Raw genomic sequence first — 23,195 nt, 5'->3', positions numbered from 1 at the left:
CTTGGGATTATCTCTTTGAGTTAGTGACTCAAGGATGAGAAATTGCTGGCTAGGTAACTAATGGGAATGTGTTTCAGGTAAAGGGAACAGCATATGAAAAGGGCTTGAAGCTGGAAAAAGCTTGGTGTGTTCTGGATGCTGAAAGGAGACCAGTGTGAATTAGATTGTAGTGAAAGAGAAGAGAGTAGCATAAGATGAGATTGGAAAGATAGGCAGAGTTTTATAGATCATGGTAATGGACTTTTGATTTTATCCGAAGTGCAATGGTGATTGATTTAATGTTTTAAGAAGCCCCCTTTTATTACAGTCTGGGGAAGTGATTAGAGGAGGTTTAAGATTAGAAGTAAACCTGTTGCATAGTCTAGGTGAGAAATAATGAGGACTTGGGTTAAAGTGGTAGTGATGGAGACGGAGAGATGTGGAGTAATTTAAGATATATTTTATGAGAGGAAACAACTGGATTTGCTGATGGATTGGATATTGAGGATGATGGAAAGGAAGGAATAAAAGATGGCTCTTAGGTTTCTGGCTTGAACAACTTTGGACAGAATTTCTATTTACTTGGTGGGGAAAGATGGACAGATTTGGGTGGGTAGGTATCATGATTTCTTTTTTGGATTCTTCTTTGGACACATTAAGTTTATAATGTCTTTGACTTGTTCAGGTGGTGATTTAAAGAAATTAGACAATTAGGTATTTAAACCTGAAATTCATGTATGTCAGGGATAGAGGTACATGCTTGGGAGTCATGAACATAAGGATAGTATTTAAATTCAAGGGAATGAATGAAATGATCCAAGAGAAGAGACAAATTTCAAAGGTCTGGCTTGAGTTCTGAGGAAATCTAGAACTTACAAGTCAGGTAGAAGAAGTAGATTAAAGAGTGGAGGCTAAAAGGAAGTAGTAGTGAGAATGGAATAAACCAGGAGAGTATAGTTTTTGGAAGCCAAGAGAGATCAGTGTTTCAAGGAGGGAGTTGTTGATTTTGTTCAGTGCTTATGAGAAATGAAATTAAGATGAACACAAAGAAATGACCATTGGGTTTTGTAACATTTAATTTTAATTCTGACTCTGCTACTTACTAGTTGTGTGAATTTTGAACACTTCATTTTACATTAAGTCTCAGTTTTCTCATCTTCAGAAAAGAGAATAACAATACTTGTATCATATGGTTATTGAAAGGGTTGATGAACTAACTAACGTATGTTTACCAGGAACAGTACCTGATAAATTTGGGATGCTCAGTTGATATTAATTAATTCCTTTCTTCTCTAGGTCTGTGATACCTTTTGAAACTTTGAATAAAGTACACCTATCCCATGCTTAAAGATGTTAATTTGTTTCTGAAAATTCTGTTGCTTAGTGAAAATCTATAAAATAAAAAATTAATTTAGTGGTAAAAATTATATTTCATCTTAATGCAAAATACCCAAATATTTTCCCAGATAGAAAAATGTATCATTTAAGGAACAATGAAAAAAATTTATATAAATAATAGATGACATTTAGAAGTAAATAGATTATACATAATCTATTAAGTAATAAAGGTTTACTGTGCTTGCCAAAGGAAGAAAAGAATTGACAATGGTTGGTGGAGGAGGAGTGTAAGGTATTCATTTTTTGGAAAATATGTTATTCTTTCTGCACCACTTTCCCCATCAATGTTTTTAGCCTTTTAGGGGTTCCTGATTATCTTGCCTTCACATTAACTTAATATGAAATTACAGCACATTTTAAAAGTCGTACAAGGGGGATCCCTGGGTGGCTCAGCAGTTTAGCGCCTGCCTTTGGCCCAGGGCGCGATCCTGGAGTCCTGGGATCGAGTCCCATGTCGGGCTCCCTGCATGGGGCCTGCTTCTCCCTCCTCCTGTGTCTCTGCCTCTCTCTCTCTATGTCTATCACGAATAAATAAATAAGTAAATAAATCTTTAAAAAAAAATAAAAGTCGTACAAGATGCTACCTTTTCATTCTTTACTAGCAATGCAGAACTTTTGAGTCCTCTAAACGTGGTATACAATGCAAATTTTCCCGCATGATATTCTCTGACAAGGAGTTATTATGTTGTTGCATAAACTGATGACTATTTTTGCCTGGAAGTGTAACATCAAAATATCATATAGTGTATTTATTTAGTGTGTTTTTGGGTAAAAAAAATATTTTGGAAAAAAAGATGTCATCTGAAAGTGATAAACTTTTCATAGCCATTTTAAACTAATAAGTTGCTATCTAAGGTAAGTTTTTATTTACTGATCATATACTCCATGCATGACTATGTTAGGCTCTTTGGAAATAGGTAATACATTTACAATTTAATGAGTAGCTTTTAGCAAGCAGAATTTTAGGTGATTTTTAATTTTAAGGAAAAATATTGAAAAGGCAAAAGCCATTAATTGCATCTTTAATAATGTGAAATACTCTCTCAATTGAGTAAAATATGAAAACCTAATTTATGTTAACTGGAAATAAGAAAATATGATTATAAAAATGTAGTTACACTTTTAAACTATGTATTTTAAAAAATACATTTTTTAAATTGGCACCTATACCCCCAAACTGGCAAACCATCTTGTGGGGAATCATAAAGCCCCTCTGGCAGATGGGTAGGAGTATGGATGCACCAGAGAACCACTGTCCAGGCAGGTTGGATTTCCATTTCATGCCGAGCTTATACATCTAAGGCACATGTATTTCTTGGCAAAAATCTGAATTTCCTGCTGAAAATCTTGGCATAGATAAACATAAGATCAATGAGTTCCAAGATAGGGTTTTTGCCCTAAGTATCCCTGTGTATCTTCTATTGGCATGATGCTTTTAAAGGAAATATAATTGGTAAGTCACTCATTTCCCCCACTAAAGTTGCTATATGGTAGTTTTAATAATATACTGTACAACTGTTGTTACTAGTTGGTGTTGTATATATCTTGGTCCCAGAGCAATAGCATGTGCAGATTGAAAATCAACCCGAAAGATTTCCTTGAGTGATTATTGCAAACTGAAACTTAATTTTATTTCTCTCTGATCATCTTCCTTTTGTACTGATATTAGATTCAGTATCCACTCTAGTAGCCCATCCAATGATGAGGTTTGTAGGCATCCCTAAACCTGAAAAAATGGCTGAGATGAACTCAGGGGCATTCTTTATTTTTCTGAAAGTAATTCTGTATGGCTTATTTCAATTTATTTACTTTTTTCTCCAGAATTACTGTAAAGGTTTTCTATTTCACTCATTACAGCACAGTGTTTTTCACATTTGAATAGACTGCATCAACATGAATTCTTTATAAGGACCTTAAAAACAAACTTTGCCAAGTCCCCGAATACAGAAGTGAATTCACATCCCAATACTCAGCTGCCTCATGAATAAAGGAGAGCCTGTGCCTGACACTTTGAAGCTGTAGCTGTTAAACCATACAGAATATTTACCTCAATAAATCATTATAAGAAACTAAGGTACAATTATACCCACAGAGAAAAAGAATTCAAAACACTGATTTATGTGTTTCAGTGCCTATTCCCTCTCCCACTATGTTTTGAATTTTATGCATGTTTGTCATCTTTGGCTGCTCCTATGTATCTTTAAACTAATGGGTTCTGATTTTTTTGTAACATTCCTCATTAAGTTTGTTATTTTTCTTAGACACACAGACATGATTTGCATAGTACAAAGTTTTACATTTAAAATGAACTATATCTCATTTCTTAGGGCTGAAGCAAAAAAATGGAAAAAGTGACTTATTTTAAATGAAACACTGACTTTGCTTAATTTGTGGGTATTTAAGCATAAGTTCCATATAAAGGATTTCATTCGGCATTTATTTTGGAGTACTGGGAAACAGTAAAGACCTGGGATATAAACAGGAAGTAGACTACTGACCTAAAGAACTACCTTCTACTAAACTATTTTGCTTATTTAAAGTGATAATAGTATTATGGAAAGAAATGTTTGTTCACCAGTGTGTGTTTTGTCCTTCTGAAAGTAAAAAAGCCCAAAAGCAAAAGTAAACCAGTAACGTGGAGAAAGGAATGGCAATGAACTTGACAAAGGGTCAATGTACAGATAGGAATATTTTTGCCTCGAATAATTTACAATGTCATCTAGATGTGATAGGAAAAAAGGCTTTCTAATGATATGTTATAAATTGACATAAAAAGTATTTTAAAACAGCAAAATAACTTACCAGCAAGGATAAAAATGTTATATCTTACTGGTTTAATTTAAAATGATTTAATTTTTATAAGTTTAGAAAATCAAAATACGTACAATTCCTGAACTTTATCATAGAAATCAGGGACTGAAATTTAATTTAATTAGTTATGTGATTGGTTTGGCTCATAGGGTTGTACTTTTAAACAATGTAATGTTATCTAGATGTTATCCCCTTTTTCAATCAGTGTGAAATTGTGGATATTAGTTGGGTTAAAGTCAGACCTTTAATGAATTCCTTATTACTCAAGCAATAAGACTTCTCTTATTGTTTCTTATACTTTTCTAATGGGAGGAATATAAGGATATATATAGATTGTAGGTTATTTGGGATTCTGAGATCTTCCCTTCCCCTACTTCTCTAATATTACAACCTGTTTATTTCCTTCCAATTACTAATTACTGTCTATAATTATTTTATTTATTGTGTACTTTGTTTATTGTTATCTTCCCAGTAAAAGCTCCATATAGCAAGATCTTGTTTATGTTATTAATAATATATTCCCACTGCCCAGATAGATGTTCCTGGTGCATAGCATGTGCCTAGTAAGTATTTATAGAATGAATGAATGAAGGGAGCCAGTGTAGTGGGCACTCTTGTTTACTTTCATGCTTTTTACTATGAGTACAGGGTGGCTAAGGTAAGTGGAGTTCGATCTTGAGGGGAATGAGAAAGTCAAAGAAAACCAGGATAAGACAAGAGAGAATCCAAATGGAGAAAAGAAAATTAAACCCAGTTATTGAAGAGCAAATATTCAAAATTCATTGACTTTTCATGTAGAAAGTGACTCACAATAAGAAGTCATTTGAGAAGAGTAAGATCAACAAGTCAGAAAGGAAAAACTAAAAGAGAAGCTACAGTGAAAAAATAACCCCATCTATTTATTTATTTTGATTACATTTTTATCAGGCGCCTACTCTGTAAGGAACAGCATTAGGCATTAGGCACTGAGCATACTTTGCCTTCAAGGAGCTTAAGTCTAGGAGAAGGATAAAAACATACATTAGTAATAAGGAAGAAAAAATAAGAGGCAAAAGAAAAGTATAAGCAAAATTCTTGAGAGTTCAAGCTAGTCACAAAAGACTACATATTGTATAATTCCATTTATATGAATGTCCAGAATAGGCAAATCTGTAGAGACTAAAATTAGATCAGTGGTTGCTTAGGGAATGGGGCAAGTAGGAGCAAATGGGGAGTGATTGCTAATAGGTATGTTTTTTTTTTTTTAAGGGGTGATAAATCTGTTTTAAAACTGATTCTGGGGATGGCTGTATATCTCTGAATATACTAAACACTGACTTTAGCATTTTAAATGGGTGAATTGTGTGATGTGTGAATTATATCTCTGTAAAACTGTTACATGAATGTTTTCAAAGAATTCAATGAGAGTTCTGGAAAGCTATGGTCAGAAGGAGTGAAGAAGGGGGGATTAGAGGAGATTTTGAGATGAGGGAAGATGTAAATGAAGAAACCATGGGTTATGAGGTGGCAGGTAAGTGGGACAATTTAGGGGTGCTTAAGCAGGATTTTCCTTTCTTACTTTTGAATAGGAAATTTCTGAGAATGGGAGAGATAAATTATTAGGACTGGCAATAAGAAGACATCAAGTGCTTAAAGGAAGAGTGAAAAATGTATAGAGAAATTTCACTTTGGAGATAATCCTCTGTGTGGGTGAATGAAAGAGAAAGGGGGTGAGAGCTAAAAACTAGAGCACAAATAGAAAAATGCATGTGTCATAGTACAGGAGGTGAGGGAAAAAGAAAAATAAGTGTAAGAGAATTTAGCTAGAAGAGAACGACAGGAATGGAAGAGGTAAGTGGGAAGAGAAAGTGATGTTAACGACCTATTCCTTTGTTTTCAGTTGTTCAGGCACTCATGATGGTCCCTTTTCTGATTCTTTTTCTTCTGTCAGCAACCCTATCCTTTCAGATACCCAGTCCTTTCCTATTGGTTATTCTGAAATCTGAGCAACTCATTTACTCTTAAGAGGTAAGGATGTCAGGCTATTCCTACTTTCAAGATCTTTTATTTTTTAAAGAGGACTATAAGGAGAAGGCAGTGTTTAACACAAAGATATTAATGATGGAATTTAGACATCTGATTAGAAAGCTTGACTTTTTCCTTAAAGAGGTAGAAGGGAATGTTTTTATCATACAATATAAACAAATGCCTATTTACGAATATGAGCAGAAGTGATGGAAATCTGGATGATCTCTAGTGTCTTTCATATTGCTTCATGTCAAAGAGATTTTTTGCTATTAAGTAATGTTTCAATGTTTTTAAAAGTTGCTAAGAGCGGGTTCCCTGGGTGGCTCAGCAGTTGAGCGCCTGCCTTCAGCCCAGGGTGTGATCCTGGGGACCTGGGATCGAGTCCCTCGTTGGGCTCCCTGCATGGAGCCTGCTTCTCCCTCTGCCTGTGTCTCTGCCTCTCTCTCTCTCTCTCTCTCTCTATCATGAATAAATAAAATCTAAAAAATAAAAATAAAAAATAAAAAAAAATAAAAGTTGCCAAGAGAGTATTTGAATATTCTCACCGGAAAATTCTTTAAATCTTTACCTTCCAAAAAATTCCCTATGATTTTGCACCCTAGTTTAATTATCCAGAAGAATTGAGTCCTGAACTATGTTATATAAAGTCCACTTTTAAATTTGGGAGAACCCAATCTAGATTAATGGGAAGTGAGAATTTGGGTATTTTGTAGGAAACTCAAGGTAAATATAATGTTCTACTCAATTCTTAGCTGTGTAGCTGAGGAACTTCACTAGACTTTTATTCATTCAACAAATTATTTATTGAATACCTACTGTATGCCTTGTCCTGTGCTAAGAGTCTCAGTTTCTTCACTTTAATACAAGCCTAATAATACGTTTTGCAGGATTATTGTGGTGGTTATGTAAAATCTACCAAAGTGCTTGATACAATGATGTTTAATAAATGGTTACTTTTTTTTTTTTAAGGTTGCTATTGCTTGCTTAGCTTATCACTCTACTACGCATTTGGTCTTTTATATTTATTTGCCTTACAATTAACAAAAAAATGTAAATGGGAGAGTAGGGACCATGTCTTATTTATTATAGTACTTTGCAAATAGTAGATTTCCACATACTTCCAGAAAGAAAACCCATTATAATTCCTGAAGCAAAGTAAGTTATTTTCAACTAAAGAGGTAGAGAAGATAATTTTAGCCAAATTGACTATAACATTTGGGTTCAGGCTTCTTGGCAATCCAGAATAAATGAAAATCATAGTACTGTTAGCCAATAAAAAAGGAAGTATACTTATTTCTTAAATAATACAAACTTTTATCTCACGTTCAATTCTAAGAGGAATTTGATGTTTATGTAACTGATTCTGAGTGCATTTGCAACTGACAGTGCCTTCAATAGCAGATTAGATTTGATAGTTTGACAATAGGAACTGTTCAAAGGTGAGAGATCAAGTTGGAGATTGTATAATTGGTAAGAAAAGTTAGGTCATTTCATTGAGCTTTATTCATTTATTTGACAAGTATTTATTGAATACTTGCTGGTAAGAGAAAAATAGAAGAAATATACGTGTATTAAAGCGATCTGCAAGGTGTATTAAAGTGATACTGTTGAGAGAAATAAAAATTTTCTGTGTTGTAACTCACAAGTGATGTTCCATGGGTAAACTTTTAAAACATAAGGTATCAGTTTAAGCATGTTGTAAAAAAGATGAAATAAATAAACACAAAATAAAATTTTTAAGTTAGTTTGTTTTTGATGGGGAGGGAAATAAAAGCCAAAGATAAATCATTTATTTTATAGCACTCAAGCTTTCCATTAGCATTCCCCTCTACTTTCCAGATTATATTTCTAGTTTATATTATTATGAAACACTTTGAGAAACTCAAAAGTGACAAAGGTCTTTGTAATTTAAATAAGTCTTTGTAATTAAAAATTCCTCTGGACTAGAACTTGGCACTGAGGTCTCTTTTTATCTTGAATAGTCTTTTTCATAAAAAATATTCACCAGCCATTTTTTTAATCAAATGAAAATTTAAAATAATGCTTCTGGCAGTCATGAGACATTATACATTCATAAAAATAATAAAATGTTTTCATTACCAGGTGTTCTGAGAATTTTACATTAACCAATTTACAAGTGTAATTTGATCATTTACCATTAGCATATGAAATATTTTGTGATACCCTCATGGTCATTAATCCATATTTGTGAACTGTATATTTTCCATGTATTGTATCACACTGATTAGTGTGATTTGATCATGTAGTAAAACACATTCAATGCACATATTATGTAACTTATTAAAGTTCAAACATATGTACATTTTTAATGCTGCAGGAAAATAGATTCAAATCTGATGCCACTTATGACCTTATAATAATTGTTTTATTTATTATTTGCTAAATGTTCAAGGGAAAACTATCCCTTAAAGAGGTGCGTGGAGAAGAATTTTATATATATGTTTATTGCATAGGTAGTTTCTTTGACATGGACTATTTCAGTTGAGATGTAAAATACAATATTCAGGATTTTTTTCCTTGTTCATAAAATATTACAGTACAACACAGGCTTTCTGAAGGTGTCTGGGACATCAAACACCTTTAGAAGATTGGGACTCAGGAAAACAAGAAGGCTGGCCAGTGGGTTTGGAATAGGGAACCTTCCAAATTCTCCATGCCCAGGGGGAATAAAGGATACTAATGGAAAAAAAAGTGACTGAACTTCAGAGCTAGCCAGTGTCCTTGGATGGGAAAAAGGTCTGTAAGAGGAAGGTTCTGATGTTTGTAAAAGTGCCTTCCAGTGGTCTGACTCAGGAAATCATATGTAGTAAACTAATTTAACAATTTATATAGTCATTGTGTTTTCCCCAAGCAGTGTCTTTATTTCTTGCGAGCACACAAACACATGCTTTTATTTCATAGAAGGGTTAAAACAATTCAGAGAAGTTACCTCTTCTAATAAAGACCAGCGTAGCATTTAAAAAAATACACAGAAACTTTCCTATAAAGTCTTAAATGAGAAGGGTTCAGGAGTTTGAGTATATATAGCGGCTAGCAAAATTGCATGAATATTAGTGTATATAATTGATACGGTGTATATAATTAATAGTGTGTATAAATGAGATAATATCAGTTTAGGCTTTTGTTAGTTTGTAAATCATTTTTGAATTATCTCAAATTATTAATAAAATATTTCCTTCGGGTTTCAAAAATACTTTAAAGTAATTAAATAACGTTATTTAAATATTTACATTTAGACTAACTCCAGAAACCAGATAATGAATTGTGTTTAGAAAACTTTCCACTGAGACACCTGGGTGGCTCAGCGGTTAAGCGTCTACCTTCGGCCTGCGGTGTGATTCTAGGGTCCACGGATGGAGTCCCAGGTTGGGCTCCCCAAGCAGGGAGCCTGCTTCTCCCTCTGCCTGTGTCTCTGCCTCTCTCTCTGTGTCTGTCATGAATGAATAAATACAAATCTTAAAAAAAAAAGAAAACTTTCAACCAATATCTTTCTTTTCCCACACATAGTATTTGATCTTAGGTTAGGTAGAATGGCATGCTCATGTTATTGAATGTTAATGCGTTACTTTGTTTTCCTGAGCCAGATTTCTGAGGTTTTCAGAAGCCATAAAATCCTTGTTAAAATCAGAGTAACCCTGGGTGACACAGCGGTTTAGCGCCTGCCTTTGGCCCAGGGCCAGATCCTGGAGACCCAGGATCGAATCCCACATCGGGCTCTTGGTGCATGGAACCTGCTTCTCCCTCTGCCTATATCTCTGCCTCTCTCTTTCTCTCTCTCTCTCTGTGTGACTATCATAAATAAAAATAAATAAAAATTAAAAAAAAAGAAAAAATCTTACTAAAAAAAAAAATAAAATAAAATCAGAGTAAAAGTCAATAATAGGGGAAACAAGTGTATATCACATTTGAAAAGGTTATTCTCTGTTTATAACGTAGGAAGTGATACAGAGTGTGACATAGTTTAAAGTATACTGGAATTAATAATAGGAGACCTAGGTTTTAGTCCTTGATCTGCATTAGGGGAAGCAACTCACCAGGTCTCAGTGTTAGTTGTTTTTTTTTTGATTAATCATTAACAATGATTAATGTTTTTAAAGTGAACTTGCTTTGTTTTATCGTTGTTTTAAAAGCTATGTTTTTAAAGTAAACTTCAACAGTAAAGCCTATAGCATATTAAGTATATAATTGAAAGTAAATCATAGTATGCAGAATTAGAAAGCTCACAAGCAAGTTTATCAAATAATCAAAGTATATCTCAAGGAAAGTGAAACATCTAGGTATGTGCTACCTGATATGCTTGCCACTGAACACATGTGACTATTTAAATTTAGATTTAAATTAGTAAACATTAAACAAAAATCAACATTTAGTTTTATAGTTTTACTTAGCCATGTTTTAAATTTTCAGTAGTCACGTGTAGCTAGTGACCTGACCGAGAACATTTCCATCAAGGCAGAAAGTTCTATTGTATAGCACTGACCTAGGTGCTCAGTCAAATGATCTTGATTTCTGTAGTAGTCACAGGAGCATTATAGGTATAACCTATAATTCAGATACTTACCAGGTACCATTCTATCATAGGCACATAGGTTGATACCTACTTGGGCCAGATGGATTGGTTTTGGACTTGGGGCTAATGCTGCTTGTCTAGAGAACCTCCAATATTTATTAGTCTGGGGGAAATCCCTTTCTTTCTCCTAGGCTAAGGAAGGCTGTGGAATAGAACTGAGAAATTCAGATCAAATTAGACTTCCTTTTGGGAAGCATATATGTAATAAATATATTCATGTATGTATTTTATTATATTTTTAAGTTTATGCATACTTCTACCTTCTAATAATGGTTTAGGACAATTTCTCCTTGGAAAATTTTTCTATTATTTTCCCCAAAGTTACTCATTCAGATCTATTCAAAATATATTTATTAAACACCAATGCCCAGCTAGATAGAAAAACTAGGAAATATTCAGATCTTTGAAGAACAATTCCTGCCATTAAGGAGTTTGTAATAGGAAAGGGGAAAAATATTTTTACATGAAAAGTTTAAAAATGCAGGATAAGCTGGGTTAAATGTGTAATAAATGGTATAGCACCATATTTACTATAGAAGGAGAGCTCTGTGAGCTTGAGTGATTGAAGAAGTTAAGAAAGAGACTTGAATTGAGATTGAGTATGTTAGGAAGAACTTTCAGCAGAAAAGAGCCACAGATCATATGTAAGAATCAGCAAGGTATGTTAGATACTACATTGAGCTTAGATTGTCTGTGGTAACAAATAGCACACACAGTCATACATTCCTCTGAAGTCTAGTCTTCCTCTTTTGCCTCCTTTTCTCGACCACCTTTGAATCCTCCCTTTTCCTTACTACCCTTAGCTAATTAATCAGTGTATTCTATAGAGTCTTTCTTTCTAGGGGGTTACGAATCATTGCCTTTATTTCTAAAAATTTCTTATGTCTCAAGCACACTTATTTTTCATGTAACAGTCTAAGTCCTGGTCGGTTGGTCGTGGTCAGTGAGTGGCTCTCTTTCATATAGTGATTCAGGAGTGCAGGCTCTTTTGTGGCTCAACAGTCTCTTAAATCAGGCAGGAGAGTGTGTAATTAAAGTCTTATATTTACCACTTCTGCTTACATTTCATTGGCTAGAATTCAGTTACATATTCCAAACAATGAAGGAGACTAGGAAGTGTATTCTAACTGTGCTCAGGAAGGAGAAGATATTTGGTGATCATCTAGCAGCCTTAGCCACACGCAGGAAGCCAATAAATCTGGTTTAGCTAATAATACGGAAGGTTAGTATGGGAAAGCAATGAGAAATAAGATTGGAAATTTAGCATAGGGTCATATTGTGGGAAATTTTGACTGATAGTCTAAGTATTATGAACTTTATTTTGTAATCATTTGGATCTTTTTGTACAAAAGAAAGAGGTGAAAATGGCGTTTTATAAGCATTAGTCCAGTATACAGAATGCGTTGGAAGAAGAAAGATTTTTAAGAGAAAAGGTAATCCAGGTTTGAGATGACAGGGTCTTGGCCTAAGGCAGTAGGAGTGGAAATGAAAACATTGATTTATAACCCACTAGAAAGAAACTATAAAATATAATGATTGATTAGTTTGGGTCCTATGAAGAGGGAGGAATTAAAATGGTGGGGAGAAGGGAGAGAAATTTTCTTTCTGCTCTAAATATTCAAAGGAGTTTATGTGTATGTGGAATTTGCCTTATTATTTCTGATTTACCTTAAAGAATTCATTTTCAGTCTTTTAGAGTGCTTAAGAATCTCCTAGAGCATATGTTAAAGGGGGGAGATTCTGGGCCTTCCAGAGATTCTGATTTAGCGGTGTGTATTTTTATAAGCAAGCTGAATGATTATGAAGCAGGTGGTCTACAGACTACACTTTGAAAAACATTGCCTTAAAGATATTGGCTCATGGTAAGTGATGCTTTACTTTTTTTATAGTGAATGTTTGGAAATTACTTACTCTTATTTTTTTTAAAGATTTTTTATTTATTCATTCATGAGAAACACACACACACACACACACACACACACACACACACAGAGGCAGAGACACAGGCAGAGGGAGAAGCAGGCTCCATGCAGGGAGCCCGACGTGGGACTCGATTCTGGGTCTCCAGGATCACACCCTGGGCTGAAGGCGGCGCTAAACAGCTGAGCCACCAGGGCTGCCCTTACTTACTCTTATAGGCTGATAAAAGATACTTGCGTCTTTAGGTTCTGAGTAGAATGATCGGAACCATTCTTAACAGTGTGTTTTCCTTATTGTCTCAGTACTTTTGGAACATTCAGCTTTGTCTCCACTTCTTTCCGTTCCCTGAAATGCTGGTATCAAGAATCAGAAGTATTTCCTATCCTGTCCTAAATTAGCCCAAGTGATTCCCTAGCCAGAGAAATAGAAATAACAATCTGCTCACTCTGTTTTCAAAAGTGTACTTTTTTGTGTATGGCATTGGTATTAGGGTGGTATCTGAATTTTGTGGGATTGCTGTGATGCACACACACCTCTGAATATCTCAATCAGAAAGGAGAGGAGTGCCAATTCTTCCCCTTCCCAACATGTGTGATTCCATCTTCATTCTTCAAGTGCAGTGTATATGTGTAGAAAATGTCTGTAAAGATATATAGCCAACTTTTAACAGCAGCATTCAGAGGTAGAATTGGGAGGTGAAAGAAAGAAATGGGGCTTTTCTTTTTATAGTTTATATTTTTCTCTATTATTTTTAAAAATCATGAATATATGTTAAGTTTAAGAATGTGTCTTTTCCTTTTCATCCTAGATTAAATAGATGTAATAGTAATAATAGCTACCACTTATTAAGTGCCTTCTTTCTACCAGCCCTTCACTTTATTTAACATTCACAAGAATCCTGAAAGGTAAGTATTAACATTCCCATTTTACATAGGAAACAGGGATTCAGAGAGTAAAACGTGCCTAAGGGCATATGACTATTAGGTGGCAGAGCAAAGAACTAAATCCAGGTTTCTCTGATTCAAGTTCATGTTTTTTATGACTACATTACAAAGACCTTGTTCACCCGAATTCCTTTGGATGGCTGGAACCTGTGTGTATGAATGATAATGGTTTTTTAGTCCTTCAAGAATCTTTTAGTAATTAAGAAGACCAGCTATTAAAAATAAAATAATCAGTGGAAATAAGAAGCAAAGAAAATTCCATGGAGTGTCCTGGGACTGGAGTTAAGTTAGTCTGGTCTTTTGGTCACCAGATATTTATTGTGAGTCACTTTGTATGGAACTTTTTACTTGGCCTCTGAACACCTCACTTGTTACATACTGGCAGGAAACCATTCCATTCAGAGGAAAAGGCTTTAAATAAAGGACTACCTTCAAAGATGTGGGCAGAGTTAAGAAAACCAACAAGAAGGAGGAAGCCATTACCACCCTCAGGCCTGAGGGGACAAAAGGATGGGGTTGGCAGCCCTGGAGGAGGGCCTACTGGACAGGAGCCTTTGTTCATTATGCAACTGCTACTAGCTCTAAGACCCCAAAAGAGGCTGAGAGTAGAGAAGAAATACTCTTTTCTTTCTTCCTTGCCACTCTTCTGCAGGTGCTTCCCCTTGGCTAAATACAAACAGAAGCCATCTGATAATGAGCCCAGGTGATGTAATCTGAGGTTTTAGCCACTCAGGGCTCTACGTGGAGGAGTCTGGCGGTGGGGCAGAGCAAATGGAGAATAAGCAGTATATCCCTTCATTGCTTTCCTCTTGTTTCAAGATAAAGACAAAATTCTTCACATGGCCTATAATGCCTTAATATTGTTTGACCTCTGGTGACTTCGTTTTTTTGTTTTTTGTTTTTTTAAGATTTTATTTATTCATGAGAGAGAGAGAGAGAGAGAGAGGCAGAGAGACACAGGCAGAGGGAGAAGCAGGCTCCACGCAGGAAGCCCGATGTGGGACTCCATCCCAGGACTCCAGGACCATGCCCTGGGCCGAAGGCAGGTGCCAAACCACTGAGCCACCCAGGGATCCCCATCTCTGGTGACTTCTTAAGCATTTTTTCATTCTATCCACTCTGATTTTCTTTGTTATATCAATCCTTTGTTCTTGCCATGTATTCATCTTCTACAAATGCCTGTTCACATGCCCTTTTCTTAGATACTTCCTTCTCTTTCCTCCCCTTTCCCCTAATTAGTGTTTACATATCTCTCAGTTCTTAATTCAAAAGTTACTTCCTTGGGGAAGTCAGATTTCTCTGACCCGATAAAATTTCTTTTTTTGTAAGCTTTTTTAGTGGAGTATAATTTTTCTTTATATTATGCATTATAGTAGCAATTTACATTTACTACATTTATCTGATTGTGTTTACATTTTTCTGATTTTTTCATTAATGGATTTCTTCATGCTAGATCAAAAGCTCCCTGAAAGAACTGAGTCTGAATTCTGCATACCAGCATAGTTCCAGTGTCCACAATGTTTGGCACTAAGTAGGTACTTAATAATATTTGCAAGAACAAATGTAAATAAAAGATGAATAGAAGCCTCCAAAGGATTCACATTCTATTCGACGAAGATAATATGTGCATAAGTATAACAATATAACAGCAAATACAGAGCAGCAATTATAGCAGTTAAGGCAAGATCTCAAAGATTCCACAAATGTTCTGCACTGGAGGTTATTTGTATGTGTCTTATTATCATGTCCCTTGCTTGTAGTCTAACAAAAATTCTCATACAAATGTACTTAACACAGCACCTAGTATGGTGTTACTTGTACATAGTGGTCATTCATTAACTATTTAATTAGTGAATGTAGACAAATTATGAACCATATAGTGGGCTTGAGAATTAGTGTGCATAAGAATCATCTGAGCAGAATCACTTACTTAAAATATAGACTCCACTCATCTATTGGTGGGCTCTAGGGTTGCCTCTATATCTTGGCTATTGTAAATAATGCTTTGATAAACAGAGATACATATATCTTTTTAAATTTGTGTTTTTATTTTCTTTGGGTAAATACCCAGTAGTGGAATTACTAGATCTTATGGTAATTATATTTTTAATTTTTTGAGGAACCTCCATACTGTTTTCCACAGTGACTGTACCAATTTGCATTCTATACCTGAAACTAATATAACACTGCATGTTAATTATACTTCAATTTTAAAAAAGGAAAAAATAAAATAATAGACTCCACTCCATAGATACTTGTTTCAGTAGAACTTAAGTAAAGTCTGAATATCTGCATTCTAAATAAGTACCCCAATTAATTATGATGCAGGTGATTCGAGGACTACATTTTGAGAAATACTGGACCATAAGCTCCTTGGTGGCAGCATGATATTCTGGTTAAACATGGGCTTGGGAGTCAGAGACTCCTGGGTTTGAGTCTTGGCTCTTATACTAACTAGCTATTATTTTAAACTCTCTAGATTTCAGTTTTTGGCTATAATATAGGCTATGATAGCACCTACTTCCTAAGACTATTATGGAGATCAAAATAAATGAGAATGTATTTGTAAAACATTTACCACAGTGCCTGTCATATAAATGTTCAATAAGTGGTAGAATTGGTTTTAATAATCAACATTTAGCCTAATGCCTAGAACATAATTGATGTTCAGTGAATGTTTGACAAGTGAATAGAGTATAGTTATAAGATTATCACATTTATAGCTAGAAGGTCATTTAAAATCATCTAATCCAATATCCTCATGTTATATATTGGGAAATCCAAAGCTTACACAGTTTAGATGACTCATTCAAGGTTACATATCTAATGATATAATTAGTGGCAGAGCTGAGATCAGAACTAAAGGATGAAAGAAAAGATCTGATCATTACTATTTGTCTAGTATTTATGGTTGGAGTTACATTTAGATTGTAAATAGGTAGACTGACATATGTTTCTGTTCATAATCAATGATGCCTTCCGAATGTTTCTTTTTTTAAAAAAAGTAGGCTCCACGCCCAGCATGGAGCCCAACACGGGGCTCAAACTCATGACCCTGAGATCAAGACCTGAGCTGAGATCAAGAGTTGGAGGAGATCAACCAACTGAGCCATCCTGGGCCCCCCCAAATGTTTCTTAAATATTAAAACAACAAACAGAAAACTAGTAAGTAAAACTAAATTACTGCGTAGCTGTTGTTGGATTCTATTTTCTTTCTAAATATTACCTCAGAGACTACACTATTTCCCGAATAGAATACAGATGTCACTTGTGGGCTTAGAGCAGTAGAGCCATAAGCTACTTGAAGAGCTAAGTTTATCTCTTGCCTTTGGGCAATAATGGTGTCCTAATATTTCCTGTCTCTTTCTGAAGCTCTTATAATAGTTAAATATTAAATTGCTATGAAATATTTGCAACAGATATGATAAATGAAGGGTTAGGATACTTATTTTGAAAATCATACTAATCTGGGTAAAGATGAATTAGACGGATTATACACACAACTAATACTATATATGGTAAATTAAAATGAAAAACTGGTCATTCTCACCAGCAATTAAATTGCTGTAAAGATAAACAGTAATGAAACACTATTTGTTGAGTCTCTGTTTTTTAGTAGCAGTAATGCTGTCCTGGGTATGGTAAGATGGAGATACTCTTGAACTATTAGTGGGAATCAGAATTGATACCACCTTTATGGAAAGAGATTACTTTATTATTATTATTTATACAATTTGACCTAGTATGATCTCACTTCTAGGAAAGGAACTTAAAATCCTAGCCAGAGGTAACATCAAAGATTTGTGTATAATAATGCTCATAATAGCATTATTATTATAGGAAAAGAGAAAAACATTCTAAATGTCCAATGGTAAGGGATTAGTTACAAGAATGAACCATAGGAAAATGCTAATATTTCACAGTTATTGACATAGAAAAACATTAATTTTATATGATACAATGGTTTATTTTATGTAGCTATATAATAGAGTTTATAAAGACTGTAATAAAGTGGAAAATGTTCACTGTATCAAGTAGACTGTAAAGTAGAATACAAAAAAAAAAAGTAGAATACAAAACTCTGTAAACAGGATAGTGTTAATTTTGTAAAAGAAGAAAGAATGCAAGTATAAGTATGTATATATCTAATAATATGGAGAAAATATTATTTACCAAATGCCTTTTGGGGAGAATCTTGTACTTATTTAGAGAGAATACCTTAATAAACTACTTGAAGTAAGGTTTAAGACTCCAAGCTGGATATTCAATTTCAGAAGTTGGTAAATTGTCCTCTATTTTATTGATCTCCATGATGAATTTATGTATGTGAGTTTGAATGTAAAGGCTAGAGAAGAGCTCTACAGGGAGGAGAGAGTGGTAACAGAGCTAGGAAGGGGGAGCTAACTTAGCAGGTTGGGGCTGGCTGCATTGAGCAGGAGTTTAGGAGAATAAAAATATCTAAGGCAGATTCTAAATTTGTTGGCTGTGGAGACAGCCCACTAAAAAATCTTCAGTGAAGTCTAATTGCTTACTAAAGCCTTTTTTCTTTACTCCTTTCTATACCCCCCCCCCTTTTTTATTTTGAGAGAGAGAGAATTTACAGAGAGAAATAAATGGGGGAAATAGTCTCTAGGATTTTGGAGCCAGCTAATAAGGGAGTAGATGTATCTGGCTTACAAATGGCATAAAAAAACTAGAGAGGTGTAATCTAAAACATTACTAATGGTTATCTTGGGTGATGGTATTTTGTTTTGTTTTTTTCTTCTTCTGTTTTATGTTTTGTTTTTAAAGTTTTTATTTAAATTCCAGTTAGTTAGCATACAATGTAATATTAGTTTCAGGTGTACCATATAGTGACTTACCACTTCCATTTAACACCTTATCATAAATACACTCCCTATTACCTATTTATACATGTTTTATTTATTTGTTTTTATTTTTAAAAAGATTTTATTTATTTATTTGACAGCACAAGAGAATACTAGCAGGGGGAGGAGCAGAGGGAGAGGAAGACGCAGGCTCCCCACTGAGCAGGGAGCCCCCAGTGGGCTTGATCCCAGAACCCTGGGATGATGACCTGAGCAGAAGGCAGACACTTAACCAACTAAGATACTCAGGCACCCCCCTCTGTTTTATTTCTTAAATTTATTACTTTTGTAACCATATATATATATATAGCTCAGATCAAGAATAAAGTGGTCTGTTTTCTTCATGTTTTACTTTAGTTGCCTCTATCTTGACTATCAGTGAATTCTCATTAACACAACAGGAAATTTCTCTTTCTAATGTCCCTACTTCCTTTTATAAAAGTCCTAAGACACACATGACCACACATTTTTAGTTTCTCCCTTGCTTTCTATCTTAACCTCTTTTTCTTTCTTTTTGCTACCTATCTCCCCTGCCCGATGAACTTGACATAGCTTGCAAAACCAGTTCTGTGATGCTATTCTGATGGCTGTTAGGATTGCGCCAACTAATTCCAAACAGGAGCATGAAAACAGGAATGACCCTCAATCTTGAGTTTTAGTTAAAATAAAAACAAGCAAACAACAAAAAAACCCTGTTTCCTAAGCCAAAACTGCAAGGACCCATACTTTCCATATCCTGTAAAAATTTTGACCCTGAAGGAGTCAGTTGATCTTCAGGTGTTACCTGATGTACAGCAGCCAAATAAAACAAAATAAAACCTTTAATATATATATATATATATATATATTTTAAAGGTTTTATTTAATATATATATATACTATATATATAGTATATATATATATAATATCATGTATCATATCATATATCATATATAAATATATATCACAGATAAAAATAATTTGTTTATACATATAGTGTGTATATTTATAAATAATTTATATATATATAAATTATTTATTTGTTTGTTTGTATTAAGTAAGTCCCATGCCCAGTGTGGAGCCCAATATGGGGCTTGAACTCATGGTTGGGCTGGCTGAGAGGGGCACCCAAAATGGTGGACATCTCAAATTGGGTCAGAATGGCTAAGGCAGCGTGACCGCCACTCATCTCTAGTAAATCGAAACCTAGAGAGGAAAACAAAACTTTCCATCCGGGACTTTCCAGCCAGGGACCACCCCCCTTCATCTGTACTACCTCCACCCCAGCCAATCACTTAGGGACACGGTGTTCCCTTGCCTAATTTGGCGAGGGACCCCCCCGGATCCAGACTGGAACCAATAAGGCTTAAAAACTCGGGCCACCTCTCCAAGTCACGGAACCTCGCCAGGGAGCGCCCCCCATTAAAGCACTCTCGGACCTACTGCCTGGCTCTGCCGTTTTTTTTTTATTTCTCTGTCGTTCATTTGGAAAAAACCTAACACTCATGACCCTGAGATCAAGACCTGAGCCAAAATCAAGATGCTTAACCAACTGAGCCCACCCAAGCACCCCAAAACCTTAAGCCTATATTTAAGCCACTTTCATTTAAAGACTTTCTTTGACACTGCAAAAATATTTCCTTATTGAAGGCTAACACTTTTTAAGGTGCTATTACATATCCTGTATAATGGCAGGCACTTTGCACATAATAACTCATTTAATCCTCATAGGATTATGAAAATTACTGTTATTCTCATTTTACAAATGAGGTAATGGAGAGTTTTCAGTAACTTTTCCCAGCTAACCAATCTTGGAAGTGGCCAGCAGTGATAATACTTTTACACTCCAATGACAGTGTTTCCCTGTATTGCATGAAAAGCCAAGGAATTAAGCCATGTAATGAGAAGAAGCAGGAAGAGGAAGAGGAGAAGAGGACCAGGAGGAAGACAGGGAAAAGGATGGAGAAGAGGAAGAAAAAGAAGGGAAAGAAGAAGAGGAGAAGAGAGAGGGGAAGGGGAGGAGGAAGAATTATTACCCAAACATGTAATGTGATATTATTTTGAAATATTATAGAAAACTTCCCTTCTTGGCAGTTCTTTTTTTATCTTGCAGCCCTTATGCTATAAAAACTAGACTCCAAGACTGAGATTTTTTTTGCCTCAGTGAAGGGAAGCCAGAAAAGACCCCAGCAAGAATGAAGAGCCAAATTCTTTGCTTTGAATTTCAAAACAAGCCCTATAAAGCTGATAAAAGAGATAAAAACCTGGAGAACAGGATTTCAAGCCCTACCAGGCTAAGAGCCCTGGAGATTCAGAGCTTTGAGTTTATACCATAAGCCACAGACTGAGGAATGGTGCATTTTCTAAGCACAAAAAGATAAAAAACACTTATGGAGACAAGAACAACCCTAAAGGGTTAGAAGGAATAATATCCAGTGATCAAATAGGGATGGGTATAGTTCCAATTTTCCCTAGCCAACGTGAAAAATCTCATAATTCACAGGAAACTCAGAAAATGTTTGCCTCAGTAGCAGAGCAAACTTAGTCTTAGACAATATACTGCTTTAGTTCTACCTTGCAAAGCTTAAAAGCAAGACCAAAAGATCCAACTATTTTCAAATGATTTAACTATTATAACAAAGCTCAGGGATATTTATAGGAATACAGAAATATCCAATAGTTGTCAAGGGAAACTTTACAATATCTGACATTCATTAAAAATTTAACAGGGATGGAAAACAGCAGGAAAATACAACCCAAGAAGAGGAGAAAAATAAATCAATTGAAGTTGACTAAAAAATGACACCAATGAATGAATTAGTAGAAAAGAACATTAAAAAGTTCATATGGTATTCCATATGTTTCAAGAAGTTAGAGGAAAGATTGAACAGAGGCATGGAAAATATTTTGAAAAAGACGCAAATCCAACTAGTAGAGATATAAACCATGATGTCTGAGATTAAAAAAAAACACACAGGGTGTGATTAACTATGACATCTGAGATTTTAAAAAAAATACACAGGGTGTGACTACAGTATAGTAGTCATTGCTGAAGAAAAGATTAATGAACTTGATGACAGTGTTAGAAACATTGCAAAATGAAATAGAGAAAAAAGATGGGGAAAAAAATGGAGAATCATTTAGCTGTGGAACAACTTCAAATAATCTAGTATATGTATAATTGGAGTCCCTGAAAGAGAAGTGGAGAAGGGAAAGAAAAATATTTAAATGAATAATGGCCAATATTTTTTCAAATTTGTTGAAAACTATAAACCCCAAGCACAAGAAACACTTATAATCAAAATTTATTAAAACCAGTGATAGAGAAAAGAAAGCCAGGGAAAAAAAGACATTCTATATAGAGATACAAAGATGGTTTTAATGAAACCAGACTTCAAATTGGAGATGATGCACATGACAACATGATGGAGCAAAAACTTTAAAGTACTGTAATAATAATGCTGTCAACCGAAAATTATATTCTCAGCAAAAATATCCTTCAAAAAAAAAGCTGTAAGAGACTTTTTCATATACATAGAAGCTGAAAACTCATTACTAGCAGGCATGTACTACAAGAAATGTTGAAGGAATTTTCTTTAGGCAGAAGGAAAATGATAACAGATGGAAATCTGAATATAACAAGAGAAATAGTTACTGTATGAGTTAGTATAAAATCCTTTATTCTTATTATTGAAATCTCTTTCAAAGGTAAAAGCAAAAATAAGAACAATGCATTGTGAGATTTATAACATGTAGAAGTAAAATATAACATGAAGGTGGGATGGAACAGGTGAATGGGATAGTACTTGGAAGTAGTCTCATAAGTTAAAATGTACACTATAACTTTAAAATAATGAGCAAAAGAATATAATAATTTTTAGTTAATAAGCCAACATTGAAGATAAAATGGATTCATAAAAGATTCTATTCAGAATAAGTGATGAAATAGGAAAAGGGGAACAAAGAATAAAGGAGACAAAAATAGCAAAATGGTAAATTTAAACCTGATCATATCAATAATCTCATTACATGTAAATGGCACAAGCATTGCAATTAGAAAGAAGAGATTGTCAGATTGGCTAAAAAGGCAAGAGACGACTATATATTGCCTACCAGAAACCAAACTCACTTTAATAGGTTAAAAGTAAAAGGTTGGGAAAAATAAACTATGCTCACATGAGTCAAAAGAAAGCTAGAATTGCTATTTTAATATCAGGCAAAGTAGGTTTCAGAGCAAAGAATATTTTAGGAATAAAGACTGTCAATTCATCAAAAAGACTTAACAATCCTGTTTATACATCTGGCAATAGCTTCAAAATACATAAATAAAATGAAAGTAGCTATGAAAATACACAAGTTAGAGTTGGAGATTTCAACAAGTGTTCTCTCAATAACTGATAGAACAAGAATGTAGGAAATCAGGAATGATATAAAAGTTTTAACAATTCTATCAACCAACTTGACCTAATTGACATTTATAGACTACTATACTCAACAACAGCGGGATAAACACATTGTTTTCAAGTGCACAGGGGATATTTACCAAGATAGCATTATTCTTGACCAGAAAAATAATTCTCAAATTTAAAATGATTCAAATAATGCATATATATTCTCTGCTTACAATGGAATTAACTTAGAAACTAGTAACAGAAAAGACATAAAATCTCATATATTTATTTTTTTTAAAGATTTTAT

The 23,195-nt window shown here is 34.4% G+C and overlaps 1 long non-coding RNA gene across 4 annotated transcripts in view; it reads left to right on the top strand.

Annotated features, from left to right (window-relative positions):
- LOC119877365 overlaps positions 1-15,619 on the top strand; it is a 34,527-nt gene extending 18,908 nt beyond the window's left edge. Inside the window, exons 4-5 of one of the 4 annotated variants that reach the window (XR_005375786.1) lie at positions 6,119-6,195; positions 15,104-15,619. This is a non-coding gene — a long non-coding RNA (uncharacterized LOC119877365). Of the gene's footprint in view, positions 1-1,275; positions 1,350-6,118; positions 6,196-14,558; positions 14,619-15,103 lie in introns of those variants that run through there. The other 3 variants (XR_005375789.1, XR_005375787.1, XR_005375788.1) reach the window with 3 other exon arrangements.
- The last annotated feature ends 7,576 nt before the right edge of the window (positions 15,620-23,195 follow it).

This window comes from Canis lupus, chromosome 21 (genome assembly GCF_011100685.1).
Source record: "Canis lupus familiaris isolate Mischka breed German Shepherd chromosome 21, alternate assembly UU_Cfam_GSD_1.0, whole genome shotgun sequence".
NCBI classification, from domain to species: domain Eukaryota; kingdom Metazoa; phylum Chordata; class Mammalia; order Carnivora; family Canidae; genus Canis; species Canis lupus.
Note: the sequence above shows the minus strand (reverse complement) of the source record. Positions and strands in the feature narration are given on the sequence as shown.